Below are 21688 nucleotides of genomic sequence, written 5' to 3'. Positions count from 1 at the left end.
TCTATCTATCTATCTATCTATCTATCTATCTTCTATCTATCTATCTATCTATCCTCTTTTCCTGTTTCCTAAACAACAACTTCTGGAGATATTAGTAAAGGAAAACCATTGAGTAGACTGAGGCACAAACCTTAGGCAGCATACTTTGGTTTTACTTGCTGAAATTTGCTGTTAAAAGCACAGAAGAAGCAGGTCAGACTACAATGGCATTTGCCTACTATGTGACTAGATTCAGTTTGGATGTGTAAGGAATAGAAAAGCAATAAACAAAGGAGAAAGGTATTTGTTTGACCTGTATTATGAGAGTTGACAGGAGTTAAGAGATCCATGAGGAGAGAAAGAAAAAAAAAACTGACCAGAGAGAAAGAAGTTGCATCTAATAGCAATGTGTGACTTGTCAGTCCAGAATGATGAAAGCACGGAAGTGCACATGTGATTATTCACTGCATTGTTGGTGAATGGGGAAATGTCAGAAATCTGGGGAAATGCACAGAAAAGGTGACAAGGGAGGGAATTTTCTTAAATCTGATGCTGAAAAGGTAGCTTGCAGGAAATGAGTTCCCAAGATTAGAGGAAGTGGTTAGTTAGATCTCAGGTGTCACAAAAATCAAGACCACATGTCTGAGCAAGAACACCTTACGTATGGAAATGTACAAGGCATTTTCAAGGGCTACAAAGAGACAAATCAGGATCTCTAGTGAAAAACTTGAGCCATAAGTCATGTAATGCCAGGCTGAATTATTCATTATACAGATAATAGTAGTTGTTGTTGAAAAAGAAAAAAAAAACTTCAAAAAGAAAATTAATGAACATAGGAAAAGGAATGGGAAACCAGTTTTGTAATTTAAAAACAGCAAAGTTGAAAGAAAGAGCCAGAGGAAACAAAGGAAAATATTCTTTCTAAGCCTAATCAGACTATATACTGAGCTTGAAAATACCTACTTATAAATAACTAATTACTTGTAAATAAGTCCCTTTCATAATAACTAAAGCTTATGTAAGTGACATTATGATTGCTACTTACTGAGGGATAATTTTACTTGCTTTGTGGTATAACTGTAACTTTTGTATTTAGATTGACAACTTAGATTGGGAGACATATCACATGAATGGAAGTACAATATGTCCCCCTTTCAACCCTCAAGTTACATAAATAAATGTAACACAAAAGATTGTCTAACATCAAGAATGTGTAAGTTTTGTGCAGGATACATTTGAGTTTGTCCACATCAGTGAAAGTAAAATGATGCTTTGTAAGCATAAAAGATAGTGTGGGGCTCTACAGACTGGCACTTTGTGGTGCGGCTGAGCATCCGGACTCTCAGAGCCCTCACCGCACCACGTGGGTGCCATCTTGGCATGCACCCATCTACGCATGCCACAATGATGCTCGTGGTGTGCAACACCTAAGCAGTGCTGCACACAGGGGGCATCATCATGGCGCGCAAGTTCACCTATGGCACCCCTTCTGGGACAGAAAAAGAAGCCCCTTTTCAGGGCTTCTTTTTGCTCCTTCCAGAGTCCACGGTGTGTGGTTGCTGTAGCCTCCAATCAGGGTTAAAAGGAGTGGCATTGAGCCACCCATCTGTAGAGGCCCTGTAACATCAATAATGTGTAAGTTTTGTGCAGGGTTTACTTGAGTTTGTAAAACGGAGGTTTGTCAAATATTTTATATGTTGTTTTTTTCCTAAAAAAGAAAGATATTTTTAATGGATATGTATAACAGTAGTTTAATATTTGTTGAAGACATGTATAAACTTGGTAATTTTATAATTTTATAGCTCTTGAAGAAGGGTTTTCTCCAAAACGCATCAAGCAAAACAAATAAAGCCTTTTTGTATCAGCATTTGTCCATCAACACCAGAGCATATCTCTTCTCCTCTACTTATTCACAGTGTTTCCCCCCTCCTCAACTTTCTCCCATTTCAACCCTATATATTTTCTTGTCTTCCCCCAGCCAACATGGCTGTTTCCTTGTTGGTGGACATGCAGCACAGAAGTATTCAGCTGTTTCTCAATAGCTGGATGGACAGCAGTTGCATGAACCTAAGGGACCTGTTGAGGACCCTTAGAAGGTACTGGAGGATGGGTGTCCAGGTATAGCAAAATAGGTAGACACTCCTCTCCTGGTGCTCCTGTTCTCTACCAAGCAGGACATAGTTATGCTGTGGGGTCTGCAGCATCAGAATAGTGGGATTGGAAAGATTTTGATCAATGGACACTCAGTATAGAAAACTGACCTCAGCAGCAACCAAAAAAGTAAGTAATGATGACATAACATGGATTTAGGTCATTGTAATTCACTAACAGGATGTCATCCTTGATATTATAATTACAGGACTTGGGTTTCACAAAATTAGGAAGGAGAAATACCACAGGGTTGAAGTGCTGGGTCCTACTGTGCCTCATCCTTTTACTTTGTGTTTTCTTATGAGTACTGACATGATGAGATGGATGGAAAGAGAGTGTGAGTAATACATCAGCAAATTAAATGCAGTCATAGGTTATGACATGACAGATCCAAGTACAAGCATGAAACACAAAGGCCTGTTACAGACTGCCAAAATAAAGCTGCTTCGGGTCTCTTTGGAGGTATGCTATTTAAATGATGCATGCATCCTAACAATCTGGAAGGTGCACCAAAAGCTGCACTCCAGTGCTTAGGAATGGAGTGTGGCTTTGGTGTGACCTCCGGACTCTTAGGACCCATGCATCATTTAAATAGCATACCTCCAAAGAGAACCGAAGCAGCTTTATTTTGGCAGGCCATAGAGAACTTACTATACTGTAAAGTGATACTTAGATCTCTGGTAAAAATTACTAAATGAAAAGACTAATCCAAAACTACAATTCAGCCAGATGTCTAACAAATTACAATTCTCTTTCTAATTTTAAAAGACAAACTTTTTTTTGTAAATGGCCACATGACAACTGGTATATAGATGTGCATCTTCCAGGAAGTAGCTAATACTGTCCACTTTTGAAACTGTGAAGTTATTGATAATCTGACCAATTTTCTCCTTCTTATTGCTTAGTAAAAGAGGCAGTGTAGGATATAACTTTTAATGTTCTCCATAGTCTCTAACCATGAGGGCAAAGGTCCTACATCACAAAGAATTTGCAGAATCTGCCCTGAAGATGCACTTAAAATGTGGTTTGAAAATCTAAGCTAGTAAATGCCTTCCTTTGATGGTCGATAGGTAAAGTTAGTTAAATACCATGAAGTTCAAACACTGAACCAGAACAGTGTCTCAATAGGCATCCTGCTCAAGGAGCCAGTCACAAATTGTGTTTCATTTTATTGTATCCTGGGACTTAAACATCCTCTAATGAGGAGAGGGAATAAATACTTTTATCCAAAGCTGGACAGCAGATTTATCCATTTATTCCTCTCTCAGTAGTACCAATAGTGTGTTTTCATTAGAAGGTCTTCATAGAAGCTGTCAAGCTTCTGAAACATTTTAACAATGTCAGCAGGGGTATCCTAAGGGAAGCCTAGAATTTGTCAGAAAAAAATATATTCTGACAGAAACGGATATTATTTTATCTTTGTACAGAACTGGTTTTTAATTTAAAAAAAAGAAAAAGATATTCCGGACTATTCTCACAGGATGAGCATGTCCTGACTTAGTCCCCAGATGCCATCTACATAGAGACGCTATGCCATTACTGGCATGGTTTAAGAACAAGGTTTATTAACTGAACACTCTTTGAGAAGAGAACTATAAATTATGCACCTGAACTATGTATTTATTATTATGCAGAAAGGGAGGTGTTTGTAGGGTTTTCTGTCCTTTCTGGAAATTGTAGTTTGTTGTGGCAGCACAGCTATCTCACAGAGAAGGCTAAATGTCTCACAAAACTACAATTCTTAGAATTCCATAGCATTGAGCTGTGTCAGTTAAAGTGGTGTCAAACTGGATTATTTCCACAGTGTGGATTCATGTCATGCCAGGCTTCAGCAGGCTCTACTGGCATTTGAGTGTGTGAGTGTGTGGGAAGTGGACCAAAGAGGTGTAACTCTTATCTACTCAGCCTTAATTCTACACTGATAATTTAGAATAGCCAAGACATACACAACTGTATCTTTGCTCCTGTATCTTTGGCTTATAGGACAAAAAAACAGAGCAGAAGAAAAATACCTCCTGTGTGTCTTAGATATGTTGAGATATTGGTGAGTAATCATCCTGTGATAGATATCATGGCAGTTATGTTTCTTTTGTCCATTTTCATTGCAGAAATGACATATTGGAAAGAAGAAAAAGTTAGATGGGAGAACAGAACAGTGCAATCTCCAGGGAAGACATATGAGTGTTGTGCAAAACAGTAACAAATGTGCATTTATCACCAGTAAAAGGACTGTGTGGAAGAACATCAACTCATTGCAGTTATAAAATGTATTTGTCTCTATGGAGTTATCCAATGTCTAGAGAAAAAATATGTCTCTGCTTGCTCTGTCTTCCACTGAAGGGGGTACTCTGGCAACCAGGAAAAGTAGGTGTGTTACCTAGCAACAACAACCACTAGCCAACACAAAATATGTGAAAAAGCTGTGAAAAACAAGTTGGCAGAAAAGTGCATAGCAACCGAATGGACTCTAAATCATGGTGCCAATAATCCATGCCATGGAACAAAGGATACATACAATGATGCAAGTTAAACATGCATAGCAGACAGCAATTTCAGACATTTCGTCATGACTTTGTTGTGCTTTGTTAACAGGAGAACACTCTCATGAAATTAAAATGACTCAGTTCCCACACTGTAAACAGGTGAACAGATTTTCCTTTGACTTTAAGGAAAGACTTTTTAAAATTAATTGATAGATAGCTATAGATAGGTAGAGATATAGAAATCTCAGACCAGATACATCAAACCTTCTCTGGCATCATCTCTCAAATTTGTCCAATCCTTAATTTAAGAATGCCATTCCATGACAGCCTTCCTCAGAGTGAAGACTGGTGAGTTAAAAGGTAGTTTGAGAGCTAAGGAACTTGAATGGCTATCTCAGTCAAAGAAGAGGAAAGGAATTGCATGACTGAGCATAGATTTGGGGACCCTGGCCTAAATCCAACTGCCAGTCTCAACCAGAGTAGAGCCATTGAATCAATTGCTGGATTGCTATTTCAGCTCATATGCAAATTCCATTGTTTCAATGGATTCACTCTAGCTGGGAATAGCAATTGGATTTAGACCTTTGAATCACATGGAAATGTCAGAGGGGAGGAGTTCACATGTCCCCTTCTTCCACTGTTTGATTTTTCTACTGATTACATTCAATAAATATATGTAGTAGGCCAAGAAACAGTTAACAAAATAATGTCATTTTTTCAGTGGGTTTTCTAATGCACCCTTTTTCTTGCTCTAAAACCATATAGTTAGAACCAGACTTTGATTTAAGGCTCCTGCTTCTCCTTCTCCTCCTCCTCCTCCTCCTCTGCTGAGGCCTAACTATTTGTTTCTTGGGTTGTTTTTTAAAGAAATTCCCTTGGAATATTTTGTCCAAGGAAACCTCAGAACTGGAACCATAACAAGCAGATGGCTAGTAGGGACAGGTGGATTTTTCCATTTTACTTTATCACAGTTAATTCAATCTCAATTTTTTTTCTTTCCTGTTTAATAAGAGATTTGTAATTTTTGTTCTAGGTTCATACCAAACTTAGGGCCAAACAGACAGCCCAGTAAAGCCGGCTTGTAGCCAGCTTTGGTGCATGGCATTTACATGCCACTTGCCTTGGAGCCACTGAAATGCTGGCTCCAGCAGCAAAAGTGCACCTTTTTTCTGCCCCAAATAGGAGCAGATTTTTTTCCTGGTCCTATTTGGGATGGAAGCTGGCTGGATTGGGGATCCAGCGTACAGTTGCTGCGATCCATTCAGGGCTGTCTGTTTTGGCCCCTAACTTGAACTGGAGAAAATTCTCAGCTACAAGCACTGACCAAATCCATCAGGTACCAATAGTTTTAGCATGGAAAGGATCATGGTGTGCTTGCCTATTATGTAGGTCTTCAAGATGAGGAACCAGTCAGAAAAAAAGAGATACCATAAATATGACTGAATACATAGGGATTCAAAGCTAAATGGTTAAGAGCTAAACATGTAAAGTCCTCTTCCTATATGGACATATATATTAGGTTCATTTTCTCCTATATTCATTTTTTTCTTAATATATTTCTGTTAAATTTATACAAATAATTTGCAAAATTGGAGAAATTCTTTTTAAAAATAAAATTAATCAAAATTTGTTAATGCTGAATTTTGGAGAGAGATGGAATTAAAAGCAAGTTTAAAATGAGAGGTGTATGTATGGAGAAGTCCAAAGAAAAAGTTCGTCAGAATATAAGTCTTCTATTGTATATTCAACTATTAGAGTCACATCTATTCTATAAAAAGTATGGTCAGCTGCATATTAACTTTACACATTCTAAGTCGTATTCTTACATTTTTTTTAACAAAATAAAACAAACTTTTAATATATAATTAATCAATACATAAGCATGTAGAGAAAAGCCTTTACCTTAGGAATGAACAAAACTATGTCTAGGGCATGACAATTTTACATGCATTGATTCAAAAATTCATTTGGCCATTTTTAACATTCAAACGCAGACATAAATGTGAATTAAATTATTCATATAAATTAATATTTTAAACTATTATTCCACAAACATGCATTTATAAACATTTTAGCTCAAACTACACACACATAAACTTATATGATCCCAGAATACAAAACATTAAATGCATATTGGTTCGTTGGTTCATTCACTGGTTCATCACAAAATTAAAAAGGTGCAAAATAGAAAGATGGATGTATTCTGATATGTAAATTGTGAGGTAGAGACTGAACCAGTTCATATTAGAATTCTCAAAGATAAATTCCTCAATACTTCAGCAATTAAGATTATAATTGCGTGAAAATAATACTACAAGTACACCAGTACATTCCTCAATTTCCCTCTGAAATGCCAGATATAGTTAGCATAAAACAGAAAGACTTATCTGGTCAACTGTTAAAAAGGCTGGTCAGCACACTATGGGAAAACATGGCCTGAGAACTGGAATATAGTTTAATATTTTTTTCCTGTTGAAGGGTGTGGAAAGTTGGAAACAATGAGATGAGGGTACTTTTGGACTTTATTACTACAATAACAAAGCAGACATACCACCTACAGAGAAGCTGAATTCATTTTTTTTCTTGTTCTGAAGTACATAACAAAACCACCTGCTGCTTCAGTGTGAAATCTCACAACAAATAACTCCTGACAACATTTGAGAACAGTCAGTCAAGAAGTAAGACAGCCAGCAACATCTAATTTTATAGCTGAAACAAAAGAACTCTGTCCAAATGTCTTTTTCCTCTTTTCAACTAGTAAAGGGGAAGGTAAAAAAAAATGACCCCTCTAGAATACTCTAGAATGTCTCAATTGATAGTGTTTTATTATTAAGGTGATTATTCCCTTGAGCATATATTGCAACAATCATGTCCTTTTAGAGCAGTAACCCAGCATAGAATAGACATACGTTGATAAGAAGCAACTATCAATGGTGTCCAATGGTTAAACATTTTTGAAATAAAAATTAAATTATGATTTGACATATTTGTATGTTGCCAAACTGTGTTGAGTTTTTCCCATTTTATTTAATAAAAATAAATTAAAAGCTAATAAACAAAGTGAAAGATAATCTTTATTTTTTCTTATTCTCCAGTATATGTATAAAATCAGAAGACCTAAAACTATTAGCAAGTATACCAATAATTTCCAGTTGTTGAAACCAATTATAATTGATGGCTAGAATTCATTAAGGCAGTTACAAAAGTATAACCTGCGGTTGTGCATTTTTGCCTGGTTGATGCACACAATCCCTATGTATTCACTAGTTTTGGGAATACGAGGGTATTATGAAAGTCTCACAGCCCTCATTTACCAGACAGCAGCTGATGTGAGCAATGGGGTCTGTCCCCATTGAAGAAATCTGTTGTGTTCTGCTGTTTTCAATGGGGCATATTTATGAAGCTTGTTGGGGTTATGCTGAATTGGAATGTAAGGTAAATATGTTTTAAATACGTAATACATGTCTAAGGATATTGCTGTTTTAATGGTCACACTGAGGTGCCATTGGGAATCAGACATGTGTTTTAAGTCATATGAGATTATGTCCCAAAAGTATCTATGCCACAAGTAATTTCGATGTATTACCAATAATCACAACAAATGCTCTTTCATATTCAACATTTTAGAGTGAAGGTTGAGTTCCATCCACACGTGCCTGGAATGAGCCCCATTGAATTTAAGGGTGTTAATCTTACAATAGTCTCGATTGTACTTACTACAGTGTACATTTTATAATCATTTGATTATATTTATTATACATGAAATGATACCAAAAAGACATTTAGTCATTAAAAAAAAATAAAAAAAATCTTTTGATGGTATCTTGCTATGCCAGGTGTGTATAGTGTTGATATAAAGAAAGAAATGGATTTCAGTCCCAGTTTTCCTTATTAACAAACAAATTCTCTCCATTAAATCTGTATAATACCGTATCACCATGTATTATGTATGCCTAAAAACAAAATTACTTTCTATACTTTTTGGATAGAAAATTGTGGTGGATACTCACTTGGGAGTTACTTATTATAATAGCATGGCTGAATGGAAACAGACTTTTGCTTATGGTGATGATGAAAAGATTACAGGATAGACACTTCTTTGATAATTCACATAATGGTTTAAAAAAAATTGGAGGAGTTTACGCAATTAACAAAACAACATATTAGGCTGGATCTGCATGACTTCACCATGGCAGAGTATTGTAGACTTCCAAGAGGTTTGATAATAAGTAAAATTCCAGAATTATTTTTTGAAGACAGGGAGTTTAAAGCCTAGTAGGCAGCAATTCTGAATAAATGTTCTTTTGATTTAATGTTACTAATGATAGACAGACTCAACCAGGAAATTACCATAGTGGATAATAAGATAGATTTAGCTTTGCAGCACATCCAAGCAGCTAATGAGCAGCCCACTATTTCTGAAAAGCTTGAAAATCTATATAATCAATTACAACAATTTGTTCACCTGCACTGGTGTGTTTACATGCAACCTTAGGGTTAGGTTAGGGTGGATTGCTCCTTCAGAACTGCTCTAGCTTCAGGCCATCTATATGTAGAGTTGAAGGTACACATTTTCCAGGCTAATTCAGAATATCCTGTCTTCTTTTTGCTCCTTTTCTTAGCCCTGGAGCACACTTTCAATCTGACTGCATTCATTCAATCATTCCACCTACTTTGAACATGTGCATCATTGAAATGCCTCACCTTCAAACCAGGTGGAAACTGCTTTATTTGGCCCATAGATGTTAGCACAGGTTGGCCCTTCTGGGCCATGAAACTTTAACATCACTCTGGACCTGATGTTGATCCACCATTCTGATGCTCAAAGTTTGCATCTCAAGACCTTGGCTTGGCCTTCTTGGTTTCCACTTGTATTTATTCGCCCCCCCCCCCCCCCTGAGTATTAGTTATTTGTAATTATTTAGCAGTAGAGGCAGTTTTATTCCATGTATTTAAACGTAATCATTGAATTTAAAAGCCAAAGCACCAGTGGATTTGATGTGCAAAACAAAATAAAATAAAAACCCTGCAACTTTGAATAGAGATGCTGATTTTACTACGGCACATTTCTTTTAGAAGAAAAAAATGACGGCTTTTCTTTCCCTACAGCATTTCATGAAAACAAATGTGTTTATTTTTCCTATCACAGAACCAATTTGCCATGAAAAAAAATCACAGTTACTGAGAGAATTGTTTCTTAGGGACACATGGTGGAGCATATAGGCATAACTTCTTATCCTCTTGGGGCAGAAACTGTAAATTAGGTTTTAACAGGCCAAATGCAAGAAATATAAATTTGTATAGAACAAGCTTTAGAAATAAGGAGAGAGACTGCTTATTATGCATACAATATGCAAACTTTGTCAGATAATAATATCTGAGACAGAAGAATCATTGATTTTAAGCAAACTTTACTACCAGATGCCATGGAACTTATTTGGATTGTATCTTCCTTGAGGTTCCAAAAATGGTACAAAGTAAATGTGGTGATTCATATTCAGGAAATTTATTTATTTATTTGTCGAATTTATATCCTGCCTTCCTCTAAAAAAAATTGGATTCAAATGGCTACACAGCAATGAAGACTAAATTATGCATGATAGGCATTTCCTTAATTGTATGTCCTAAGAGTATATCTATATAAAGGGTAGGCTAATTTGTCTGGGGGTTGCAGAACAACTACATCTTACACCCACACAATTTCTAGCCCACATCTCTCATTTGTTTACCAAAAATTGCTGTCTGGCTGCTTTTCTCCTAATGGGGGGATATATAGTCTATGTCTTCAGTGTCTCTTTCCCTCCATGAATAGGAAAGAAGTTTGGAATGATTTTGAGTGGCTCAAGAGGGAGAAAAAAAGAGAAAGGGTTAGGCACCATGCACATGGTTATCCACTCCTAATGCTAGCAACATGTAGCTGCTTTTCACTTTAAGGTCATTCACACCCAGGGGAAGGACAATGTAATGCTGTTGTTCTCCCCACCCCCTTTTCCCTGTCCTCTCAAATTTTGGAGTGTATGTTATAGATTCACTCCTTAATCTGAATCTAATTTTCAGAATATCTGGGACTCACACTGTACAATTTGAGAACCTACAAATTCCTCATTTGACTCATAGTTCTTGAAGCACTTTTCATGGCCCTTAGTATTTTTTGTTTGGTGTATTTTAACATGAGATGAAATATGAAGTTCAAAATGTAAGATCTTTCTTCCAGGTTAAAGATATATGTTTTAATACCAGCATGATAGGTTATTTGGAAGACACTCTTCCAAACATCTGGAGAATAGGGGGGGTTGTCAAGAGCTGGTATCAAATTTATTGGTGACTGAGAAACAAGCCATCACTATGAATGCCTATCATTCATTGATTGTTTTTGTTTCCTCCACCCAGTTGGATGATTACATGTTTCATTGAGTTCCACATAACAGCTATAATTTTCTTTTGTTGGCTTATTATATGTGGGCTGGTGTTTCATAGTGTGCATTGTGCAATTCTGTCCTACATGTTTACGCAGAACCTGATGATATTATTTAGGCACAAATATAAAAAAGGCGAGCAGTAAGGTTAATGATAAGTTGGTAAAACACAATCACATAATAAAAGCCATGTGCTCACAAGTAATGAGAATTATTGATCTGGATATATCATCATTTGACATGAGCATGGTATCGAGGATATTCTACTTTTGGAGCACATTTCAGTGCAAAAGATGCATGGAAGGGGCAACATGACAAGTATAACAATTCTCCAGAATGACTATGTATTTTGACAAATGCATTCAAAAATTATATCTAAAAAGCTTAAACCACAGTAATCACATCATTCTATAGTTTGACAGAGCGATTTTGATTCCCATGTCACTAGTACTATTTGGAAACTAGAGTATCAATGCAATACACCATGCAACTTAATACAACTTTGGTGGATTCAGCTGTCAACAGTGTTCATTGTAATGCCAATATAGCTGTTTCTCTTCTGTTTTTCCAAATAAGTAGAGATTATGATAATACAAAAATTATATGGACATACCCATCATTGCGGATCATATTCACTTCATATTAAAGTCAACAGTAAAATGTCTTCTTAATTTCTAGAAACCATATAATATTCATGAGATTAATGGGAAAATAACTGATTTTATACAACTCAGATTTTAGTTGAAGAAGTGATCCAATGGAATACCTTTTTGATTTTCCTAATCTTTATAATCCAACAAAGCTGTTATTATCCATGGATAGGCCACTTATTTGACTTATATTCTACCTTTATATCTTAACACAAGTCTATAATATGCTTGGGTAGTCCCACATCCAAAGACTCACAAGATTCATCAGCAGCCACAATTTGGTTGCCTTGTATGCTTTCCATTTTTGTACTTTAGTGATATCTGATCATAACGGTTTTCCACCTCTAGAAGTTGAGTGAGACCTAGTGTAATGTAGTGATTACACTACATTACATTGCATTCTGTCATGGATGGGTTGGGAAATATAGGTTCAAATGGGCTGGGAAATATAGGTTCAAATTTTCACTTGGCTAAAATCTCACTGGCTTATATTGAGCCACCTTCCTTGAAGGAACTCAGGATGGCATACTTGGTTTTTATCTTTCCAACACTGTATTGCCCTAAAAACCATAGGAAAAAATATTAGAATGAGACATATTCTAATTTTCACTGGGTGTCAGGCAACGCTATGCTGAAAAGATTTTTTTTTTAAAGTACACCATCCTGAGTTACTTCAAAGAAAGGAGAAAATACAAAAAAAATAAAAAATAAAATAAGGGATAAGACAAATCCACATTCTGCAGCAATGTGGTTACCACTGGAAATTATTTCTGCAAAACAAGGGCTACATTCAAATGCAAGAACATTTGAACACATTTTGTATGGTTCCATTAATTTCACAAGTAAGTGGACCAGTAAAATTCACACTGGATTAATGTGCGCGTATGTGTATGCATTTCTGAATTTTCAGAAGTAAAAGGGATTTATCTCAATGAATTCAATGGGCTACCTTCATCTGTCTTCAGTTTTAGAATAAGCAAGACCACTAGCCAGAAAAATCAGAAAGAACACAGAATTAAATATGTTTTAGTATTTTATTTCAATGTGACTAGATTACAACCAGTACAGAACCCTTCAAGTATTGTGTTTTGGGAAGAGTGGTTGTTTCTGAATCACAATTTTTCTTTGCTTGTACAGTGAGCCCTCCTTATCCACAGACTTACCATCTGAAGATGGCAAGCCTTTATTGTCCCCAATGGCAGTGCGCACGCAGCCGTGGCACCATTGGGGACAAAAGTCCCTCACCCATACTCCTCCTTCCCCTCCCCTCCCCTCCCCTCCCCTCCCCCAGCCCCCCCCCCCTCCCCCCCCCTCCCCCCCCCTCCCCTCCCCTCCCCTCCCCTCCCCTCCTTCCTTCCTTCCTTCCTTCCTTCCTTCCTTCCTTCCTTCCTTCTTCTTCACACCTCTGAATCTTATGCCCTGACTTGGCTTTGTGGGGGGAGTCTGCCACCCAGTCAGCCAGAGGTTGGGGCTGGGGCCATGGATGGAGCTGATGCTGCGGCTTGTGTCTTAGAGCCCCTTTCCCAAGGCTCAGCACCCAAGATGGAGCATATCCATACAACTGTCCCAGTTTTGCAGACACATTCCTAGTTAATTCTTTGTCTTCCTGCATTTTCAGCTTCTTATAAAACATCTGTGTTCCCCTTCTCTCCCATTTTCATCTTTTCTCCTCATCTTGCTTCATTTACTGGACATAAATTGAAGGTGCAAAAACAGTCTTCACTCACTTAAGTCAGTGGGGTGGAGTGCTGGTGGAATCTTGTCCTTTCCAGCTGGTTCTGGTGAAAACAAACTGCTCAAGCCTCTCCTAGTTTTGTTTATTTGTTTGTTCCTGCATTAATAACTGTTACTGACTTGACCATATGCTGTTGTTTATCTCAGTCTTTATCTGTGCAATATTAGAAGATATGCAGTTCCCATTATCTTCTCCCAGATAAGAGGTCTCATCTCCCTTTCTCAAGTTTGTGTGGGGAAAGGGAATTATTGCTTGCTGGCCATTTATTGGAAATAGGTCTTGAAAAAGAGAGCCTCTGATAACAGTGGGCAGGGGAAATGTCAGGAGTTCTGTACTGATAACTGAGGAAGCAGATGAGACTGTGGGGGTAGTGAGAGAAAGAGTGAGATGAAATCGTGTAGCTAAATGTGTGCCTGTGAATGATTTTGATAAGATGTGTATATGATGTGGGTGCACTAGTGTGAAAGGTAAGTGAGTGGAGAGTCAACATTGACTTTCAGTTTTGCCTAGAGATAGAGCAAATATTCAAACATATTGAGAAAATGGTCAAACTTGTGATTTTCAAATGTTGAGAAACCCAGATGCAAAGAGACATGGACAGAGGCTCTTTGAAAAGGAAACAGCATTTTCTGCATGGAAAATAACATTTCAATATAGAGATATTAATTTCTAGGCAGAAAAAGATGTTTTCTGCACAGAAATACAGTACTTGTGGGTTATATTCTTGGTTGATTTGCACAGAAAACAGCCTTTTGTGTAAAGAAAGCAGAATTTTCTACATTGGAATTAATATTTCTGCTTTGAAATGTCACTATTCATGCATAAACTGCTGTATTGGAGATTATTCTGCTCCCCCCTCAATGCATGTTTTTTGCATGAAAACCGTGTTTTGTGTGGAAAAAAAATATTTTTTTAATGGAAACATTATTTGAGGCGGGATACAAACCGTCATATAGTACGTCTTCTATACGTACTAGGGTTAGGAAGGGGCAGTGCTTCCGCACTCCCCTAACCCTAGTACGTATAGAATACGTACAACATGGCGGCGCCCCTTCCACATGGGGGTCGCCATGTTTACGTACTGGATGCATAGCATCCAGATGTGTCGCGGCGCCTATGACGTCGCGAATGCGCCAGCGGCGCCTCGCGACATCATAAAGGCGCCGCAAAAAGAAGCTCTGAAATGGAGCTTCTTTTTTGCTCCGCGCGGGAGCCGTGCGGTTTGGCAGCTGCGGCTCCCGTGCGGAGCAAATGGCGCCGATAGGAGACCGCCGCAAAGCGGCGGTCTGTATCCCGCCTGAGTCTCTTAAGATGTATGTGTCATTTAAACAGCATATCTCCAAAGTGACCCGAAGCAGCTTTATTTTGGCCTGTCTGTTCGGGCCCTCAGTGAAGAATTACATCCCTAGTTTTGACCATATTCATTTTTGTATGTGGAATGGTCACACCCATGATTGTCCCCCAGAGGCCCTTATGAGACTCTCAGTTGCTCGGTGGTCACAGCCACTGTGTCCCACTATGGACCATGGGAAGGTTCCCTAGTGGCAATCTTGTCCTAGGGCCAGAAAGGGCTCCTCATCCCTGGGTGTCTTCTGCTACAAAGGCTTGTAGGCCCATGTGCTATAAATCAATACAGTAGGGGGAATCAATGACCTGACTCAATAGAAGACAGATGTTTGATATACAGTGTACCCGAGCCATACACGGGCGCACTATATGCGGCTTTCATCTTACACTGAAGCTGCACTGCAATACAATGAATGGTGCACGCACTTGTGGCGTGCGCACACTACTACACTGCTGTGCCCAAGCCCCATTATATTCAATGGGGCTCGAGCATACGCATTATTCACCTTATGCAGGGGGGGTCCACTGTACTGAACGGATCCCCCGCGTAAGGCAAGGGTCCACTGTATAATCCTAACATGATCTAAAGCACACCAAGCTTTGCTACTGTATGAAGCAGTGAAAACACTTATTGTAATTGAACAGCATTTAACTTCTTTTTATTTCTTTTTCAAAAATTTTGCTGGCACTTGATCCTGTTTTATTTTCCCTCTTTATCAAAAAGTGCTATAGCTTATTGAAGCAATATTCATATCCCATGGGAGACCCTGAAACATACAAAATAAGATCTAAAGACTTACTTAGAGCTGCTCATTTCTATGCAGTAGTAAATTCACCAGCCAAGATATATAACAGGAAAGGCAATGACATCAATAGCAAAATCGCCCTGTGAGAGAATTTAATGTTACAATAATTACATGGTGCATTGTGGATGCTATGTGATGGTTAGTGATTCTAGAGAAGCTAATTAATCAAGTCAAAATGGCTGTTTGAACTGTGGCTTTCTGAACAACTAAGTAACATCAGAAATTGTGGTCTACAGAGGAACGAGAGAATGAGAAGGCCATGCTAAGTTAGTAGTATTAAAAGACATAGCTGTGTAAGTCTGTTTAATCATGCAAAGTGATCTTGTAACACCTTTGAGACTGAGGGAAAGAAGACATATCTGATGAAATACCTCCAGTCTACAAAAACATCTTCTTCTTCTTCTTTTTTCTTCTTCTTCTTCTTCATTTATTTATAGAGCGATGTAGGATTTACCCAGTGCATTACATAATAGAAATCAAAATGAAATAAGAACAAAAACCTGCCATACAGAGTATAATCTAAACAGCAATATTACAAAATTAAAATATCTCTAAAATAGTATATAATAATAATTTAAAAAAAAACATGCTACAAACTTCTTCCTCTCACTTTGGATTTTACCATACAAGAAAAGAAAGGCAAAACTTATCAGGAGAGTAGGAACTTTCACCACGGTCCTCGTAGCACTACTGATCTTTTCTTGAGGGAAGAAGGTTGTCAAAATGTGCTCTTTGCTGAATGCTTTTTTTCTCATCCAGCAACTGTGGCCCCTCGGGCAGACAACAGAAGTGCTACAGCTGCTGAAGGCATCCATCTCCCATGTTGATCTAGATTTTCTGGCCTCACCAGTACAGACAAGCTATCCAGATTCCTCTGGTCTCAAGCGTTCAGTCTTACGTGGAAGAACTGTCAAGTCCTCTTCTCAGTGTTTCATGCGACAGTTTCTTGAGAATCTCCTTTTGAATGTGACACTGAACTTCCTTAGGAATGAAAGGAACCATCTGCCAGTGAATGCTGGGCTGAAAGTCTGTTTGCTTGCCCTCCTCCCACCTGGGCTTCATCCATGTCTCAGCTCCTGGACTTAAGGAGGAGTCTTGTCTCCCCCCCTTTTTTTTCTCCATGTATTTTATATTGTTTTTTAAGATTGGGATGGGGATTTGAGAATGGGGATTATTTACTTTTTACTTTTTTTGTTCTATTAATTGTTACGTATTTTTGTTGCTATAATTGCTATGTATTTTTTGTTATTTAATGCTATAGTTAATCGCTATTTTATTTTATTGTTATTGCTTAACGCATTGCCATGTATTATCCCCTCTGTTGTAAGCTGCTGGGATTCCCAGTGACTGGGCTGCATATAAATAAAACCTATTATTATTATTATTATTATTATTATTATTATTATTATTATTATGCAAAACAGCATGAATAAAGCCTCTATTCTCCTGATCACTTTCACCTTTCTTTTCTCAAGCAGTAAAGACCCTAGTCTCTAAGGTTCATCAAGATCCCTTTACAATGCTAAATTGGGATTGGATATGTAGAACCCTTTCTGGCATGGGAGGGAATGGCTTGCAGTTCTACCACATGTGAAATAGATGCTTACAATACTTTGGATCAATGGCTATTCATAGCTGATAACAAATCTTAGACAACAGACCTGCCAGCATCTGACCTGTAAGATCTTTAGAATTCTTTGTTTTAACCCTAGAAGCTCTTGCTCATAGCTCTGAACCATCTGGGAAAGAAGAAGCAAAATGCTATTTTAAAGTCTTCTACTCTGGCACACTTGTTATGACTTTACACAACAAACATCATATGGCCTCAGGATAATGTTATTTGGAGAGCAAAGAAATAGAGCAAAATGGACAAGTGCAACAAGGTAGGCCTATAGTTGTCTGACAGGAGCATACAGATAGACACAGATACAAACACATAGACAGGCCAAGATAGTTTGGTGCCCTGAGGCAGAGCAGAAGAGTGTGCCCCTTAAACATCCCAAGTCAGAGATGCATAGCATTCAAAGCCAGACAGGTTGTGTTGATAACCAATGCAGAAAATCTCGCAAGCACCTCTCCCCACTTCTGACAGTCAAAATGTGATAAAAAGTGAATAAATAACAATTTATTGGCCTTTTATGGCACCCAAGATTTGCTTCCTGAGGCAACTATCTCACTCTGCCTAATAGTAATGCCAACCCAACTCATTCACAAGTTTACAAGCTTAACTACTGGACGGTTTTATTTGAATGATACTGTAACCTATTGATTTTATATACCACATTTGTTAGCTTACCAATTGTTATTGTTGTTGTTGTGTGCTTTCAAATCATTCTTGACTTATGGTGACCCTAAGGTGAACCTATGATGTGATTTTCTTGGCAAGATTGGTTCACAGGGGGTTTGCCTTTGGCTACTTCTGGGGTTGAGAGAGTGTGACTTGCCCAAGGTTACCCAGTAGGTTTGCAAGGCTGAGTGAGGATTTGATTTAATTTGAACTCTGCTCTCCAGAGTTTTAGCCCAACACACAAAACACTACTCCACAACTAGTTTGTTTTATTTATGTGGACAGTGTCTCAGTAGTAAGATAAAAGTATACCTGAACCTTCAGTTTTGTTGATCTTCAGCATTTCCAGTGGGAAAGTTAAAGGGCTGGGAAAGGTCTTTCTCTCTCAGTGATACTGGGGAGTCACTACCATGGAGAACTATCAATAAAGATCTGTAGCCAGGCTGACATAATAACTCAACAATGAATCTTCTTAAGTCAGAGGTAGGCATATGACAATTGCTATTTGTGAATTTAATAAAAGTAACAAGAAAGTTCCTTCTCTCACATATTTGTCATCTTCTCTAGACATCTTTTTGTCCTGATTTCTCTAAACTTCATTTTGTCCTCAAAGCTTGGCTAAGACATTTAAGAACCTGATATATAGGACAAGAGAGCACTCTCTCCTTTTCACACTATCCAGAGTAATTGGGGGATTCATTGTCACAGGCATTACTACATATCTGTTACATATAGGACTACCAAAGCACAGTAAGACTACCACAACCACAAAACTCATCACTCTGTATAAGAGAACAATGCAGTCATCCTCAAGCAAAGAGCATTAGAATGAGCAGTGACAAAATGAAGAGGCAAAAGATAAACAGAGAAAAGAAGACTGTAGCCATTTTAATTAACTGAACAGCATGGTTCAGACATCACGGAAATGCTGAGTGAATTAGACTGTAAATATATATATAAGGGGGTGGTTTAAAATGGAATGTGCAGATGAATGCTGAACACAAGAGGCAAGGCTGGAGGAATCAAAGAAATGGTAGGACTGAAGAAACTAGAGAATAGATCTATGCAAAGAGAGACAGGGGACGATGACAGAAAAATCGCAAGTGTATTTTTAGCCATTCCTACTAATTATTGGAAAAGATTACAGCTGCTGGATTACACAAGGCAAGAAATCTGACGCAATGTATCATTTTTGACAGCACAGTCTTAATTGAAATACACAACCCCAGAAATGTAATGTCTAGGACAGAACAGTTGTGGGGGGGAAAGGTCATTGATATGTAAATTTACAGCGCTTCATAAATAAAGGTTAATAATAATAATAATAATAATAATAATAATAATGATTTGGAAAAGATTCCATTAAAAAAAGTGAATCCAATAATGTCTCTTTGCTAAATAATGTATTTTGTTTAAAGATACATTTCTCTTTTAAAGTAAAAATACCTTAATTGTCAGCTCGCTACTATCTGTTAAATTCTCAAGCTCAATTTTGACAAATTGGGGGATATATTATCCTAGCTGCGAAACACCTCCCAAAGCTGGCTGCTGTGTGAATGTTGTACACAGTCACTGGCTTCAGGAAGGTGCTGGTGACTGGAATCACTCCTCCTCCCCACTCTCAAACATGGGTCTGATGTATGCACATTTACACAGAAGCCCCATGCTTCAGGAAGAAGGTGGGGAGGCAAGTGATCCTGGCTGCCAGCCACCTTTCCAGGTTGGCTGCTGTGTGAATGTGCACACAACGGCTGACTTCAGTAAGCTGTTGGTGCCATGATCACTGTGAAGGTGAGAAGGGAGAGAGAAGCAACAGCCCGGCCTCTCACACCTGTGTGAGAAGTTGAACTGCAGTAGAAAGGACCTATTGCACTTAGGTGGTAATGGAACAGCAGTGAGATTGCGAGCCTATTAATAGGTTTTGCACATCAATGAAAAGATGCACTCCAGTAACAAATGGAATACGATAAGTAGTAATGAGGGATTCACTTCTCTTGTAAGCCCTATGCAGCCTTTACTTAGTTATGTTAAATCAAAATAGAAAGAAGAAAGCATGCTAGCTCCATTCCATCTTCCCACCATTACTGTTGTTGTCCTCATATGGAGAGTGGCAATTCTGAAAAGGAGAGCTTCCTTGTGATTAGGGAAAATAACAATAACAAAAGCAGGGTCCCCAGTTGTATAGAGAGCACCTACACATAGAGGAAACTCACCTCTTTGGACTTGTTGGTCTCTACATAAGGGATTCAATGGAACTGTGACACAGTGGGTTGGGTGGGCTAGGCTGTCCCTTTCTTCACGTACTGATTGAAAGTGGTTAAAGTACAATTGCATGGGACTATGAAACTTTAGAACATCTGTGAATGGAACAGATAGATTATATTTACTGAGGGAACTCTATAAAAGACCTTTGCTTTTACAATAATTTTAGTCTTCAGTAATCATCAGAACAATACTGCTTTCAGCCTCTCCAAATCCTAGCTCCCACTACACAGTTTCTATCTCTATGACAACCTGCAGTCCTTTCCATCATTTTTTTAATTATCATTTCTGCAGATTATCTGATAGAAGACAGAGCAGCTGCCCCACCAATTAACTTGAGGAACATTTGCTTATTGGCAAAATTGTAAAGGACCCACTTTTCTAGTTAAGAGTATTTAAAAAGCATTCGGCTTTTCTTGGTTGTTAAATTAACAACACTGGCATAAACTTCAGTGGAACCATTAAAGACAGTAGTGCCATCTGACCAAAATGACAATGCAACTACAGTGTGCATGCAACTGCTCAAAAGGAAAATACCTTCAAGTCTTTTCTTGAAGAAAAATTCCTAGGGAAAACTGAACCAGTTGTCTCAGTGCTGTCAATATAGATGAGTGTAGGTTTTGCTTTTGGCACATGAAGCAGTAGAATTGTCCTCACCTAACCATAGAAAAGCTGCAACGTCATACTGAGTTTGAACAGAATGAACTGAAATGATCAGGATCTTCTATGTAATGCCATTTGATCAGGTGGTAGAAAGTGACATGGTAAAATAGACGGATCAAAGCCTAGATACAAAATACAGGCAGCAGAAAACTGCATGGAACACCAAAGTCCTAGGGGAAGTGAAAATAGGAAACACTGTAATTTTATTAGAACAATGTTGCAATGGGTGATAAAAGAAATTTTAAAAGCATAAAGTATATGCAATCCTGAAAACAAACAGGCTTATGCTGGCCTGTAAACTATGCCCTAACAAACAAGACTAGTGATACCAATCAGTAATAGGCTAGTAAACTGCACATCCTGAATAGTAAAGCAAAACAGAAGGAGGTGTCAGACATATAAAATACCAATGCGATGGTAGATAAATTTCTTTGCACCTCTCAGTAAAAAATTAAAAGGGATAACACAGTACGCCCATTACAATTGGAAAGTGAGCAAACAGAGACCAAACGCGTTTTGACTGTGCGTCTTCATCAGTGATCATCGAAAACTAATATAGCAGCCTTGTAAGATATATCATAAAGTCTGTAGGGACATCCAGTCTCAGTAAGCAAATTGTTGGTCTTCTTGGACCTGGTATGATGCCAAAGACTTGGATGTCCCACATGTAAATACAAGAGCACCATGACACCACCTGCCGTGTGGTCGGGGCCACGGCTTGATAGCAGTGTCAGAGCAGTGTTGGGATGTGCATCATGTGGATGTTCCATGAAACCACCAGCTGTGCGTTGGACACATGGTGTGACAGCAGCATCAGGACAGCGTTGGGGCATACGTTATGTCGATGCCGTGCTCCGACTCTGCCTCCCGGCTGGCTTTTATCACTGGTACGTTGAGGCCCTAACTCTC

Source organism: Sceloporus undulatus, chromosome 4 (assembly GCF_019175285.1).
Source record: "Sceloporus undulatus isolate JIND9_A2432 ecotype Alabama chromosome 4, SceUnd_v1.1, whole genome shotgun sequence".
Lineage (NCBI taxonomy): Eukaryota > Metazoa > Chordata > Lepidosauria > Squamata > Phrynosomatidae > Sceloporus > Sceloporus undulatus.
This window is presented reverse-complemented; position numbering follows the sequence as displayed.